Consider the following 2816-nt stretch of genomic DNA (forward strand, 5'->3'; position numbering starts at 1 on the left):
CTTAAGACATGATCCACTGTATGTCACTACATACATGCTTGAGTCACATACAGATAGCCAGGGATTTGATATTTATTGGTTTGTGGTAAAGCAACTAAAATAAGTAAATGAGCAAAACAACAAGATGTGAAGTAAATATCATATATTAATAATCACATGTGTTCATATGTACTGTTTATAAACTACAAGACACGAGACTTTAGGGCATCAACTCCAACAATAAGGTAGGGATTGGGGAGATTGTTTCAGCCAAAGCGGTGGGAGATATGAAGTTATTTACAGGAGATAAGTACATTTATTTGAAAAATGTATATTATATTTCTTCTATGAAAAAGAATATAATATTGTCTCCTGTTTGCTAGAAAAAAATTATAGTTTATTTCAAAAAGGGTAAAATGTTCATTAATATGGGAAATAAACAGATTTGCTCTACAAAATTAGAAAATAACTTATACATGTTAAAACTAACTGAAGTCAAAGCTGTGTTGAACATAAAGATGTTTAAAATTGTTGGGACTCATAAGAAATGGAAGATTTCTCCAAATGCCTATCTTTGGCACTTGAGACTGGGTCACATAAATCTCAACGGGATTGAGAGAATGGTTAAGAACGGTCTTCTAAATAAGTTGGAAGACAGTTCATTACTACCATGTGAGTCCTGTCTTAAGGGTAAAACATCAAAGAGATTTTTTTCTGGAAAAGGTCTTAAAGCCAAAGAACCCCTAGAGCTAATTCACTCAGACCTTTGTGGGCCTCTAAATGTTAGAGCAAGAGGAGGATATGAATATTTCATCAGTTTTATAGATGATTATTTCAGGTATGGGCATGTTTACCTAATGTACCAAAAGTCTGAAACTTTTGAAAAATTCAAAGAGTATAAGGCTGAGTTTGAAAACCAATTAGGTAAAAAGATTAAAACGCTTCGATCGGATCGAGATGGTGAGTATATGGACATAGAATTCCAGAACTATTTGATAGAACATTAAATTCAGTCTCAAATCACAGCCTCTGGCACATCTCAGCAGAACGGTGTGGTAGAAAGGAGAAACAGAACCTTGTTGGACATGGTTCGTTCCATGATGAGTTAGCTCAGTTACCAAATTCTTTTTGGGGACACGCAATTGAGACTGCGATGTATATTTTGAACATGGTTCCCTCAAAAAGTGTTTTTGAAAACCTTACAAGCTCTGGAGAGGATGTAGAGGAAATCTATATTACTTCAAGATTTGGGGTTGTCCAACACATGTGTTGGTGCAAAATCCTAAAAAGTTGGAACACCGTTCAAAAGTGTGTCTATTTGTAGGCTACCCAAAGGAAACAAAAGGTGGTCTCTTTTATGATCCTTAGGAAGATAAAGTATTTGTATCGAAAAATGCAACCTTCCTAGAAGAAGATCATATAAAGGACTATCAACCTCGCAGTAAGCTAGTAATAGAAGAAATGTCTAGAGAAACGACAAACGTATCAACAAGAGTTGATGATCGAGCAGGTCCTTCAACAAGAGTTGTTGATAAAACTGATATTCCACATCCTTCTCAAGAGTTGGAAATGCCTCGTCATAGTGGGAGGGTTGTGCAATAGCCTAACTGGTACATATATTTAACTGAAACTCAAATCATCATACCAGATGATGATTTAGAAGATCCATTATCTTTTAATCAAGCAATGAATGATGTGGACAAATACCAATGACTTAAAGCCATGGACCTTGAAATGGAATCTATGTATTTCAATTCTGTCTGGGATCTTGTAGATCAACCTAAAGGGGTAAAACCCATCGGTTGTAAGTGGATCTACAAGAGAAAATGAGACCAAGCTGAAAAGGTACATACCTACAAAACTAGACTTGTGGCAAAAGGGTTTACCCAAAGAGAGGGGTTAAATTTTGAAGAAACCTTCTCTCCAGTTGCCATGATAAAGTCTATTAGAACACTATTGTCCATAGCCACATTTTATGATTATGAAATATGGCAAATGGATGTCAAAACAGCTTTTTTGAATGGCTATCTTGAAGAGAGTATCTATATGTCTCAACCAGAAGGATTCATACAGCAGGGTCAAGAGCAAAATGTTTGCAAGCTTAATCGATCAATTTATGGATTAAAACAAGCTTCTAGATCCTGGAATATGAGTTTTGACGCTGCGATCAAATCTTATGGCTTTAAACAAAATGTTGACAAACCCTGTGTATACAAGAAAATCGTCAACAAAACTGTCACTTTTCTGGTATTGTATGTTTATGATATTTTGCTAATTGGGAATGGGGTAGAATATCTAGCTGACATTAAGAGATGGTTGGCTTCACAATTTCAAATGAAAGATTTGGGAGAAGCACAGTATGTTTTTGGAATCCAAATAGTTCAGAATCGCAAGAACAAAACATTGGCATTATCTCAAGCATCTCATATAGACAAGATGTTGTCTAGGTATAAAATGAAAAATTTCAAGAAAGGATCTTTACCTTTTAGGCATGGAATTCACTTGTCTAAGGAACAGAGTCCTAAGACACCTCAAGAGGTTGAGGAGATGAATCGAATTCTATATGCATATGCAGTTGGGAGTTTGATGTATGCAATGTTGTGTACTCGTCCCGATATATGCTATGCCGTAGGAATTGTTAGCAGATTTCAGTCCAATCCTAGTCATGACCATTGGACTGCTGTTAAAAACATTCTCAAGTATCTTTAGAGAATGAGAGATTATATGCTTGTGTATGGTTCTAAGGATCTGATCCTTATTGGATACACTGATTCTGACTTTCAGACCGATATTGATTCGAGGAAATCAACTTCGAGGTCAGTATTCACTCTTAACGG

Source organism: Benincasa hispida, chromosome 5, assembly GCF_009727055.1.
Source record: "Benincasa hispida cultivar B227 chromosome 5, ASM972705v1, whole genome shotgun sequence".
Lineage (NCBI taxonomy): Eukaryota > Viridiplantae > Streptophyta > Magnoliopsida > Cucurbitales > Cucurbitaceae > Benincasa > Benincasa hispida.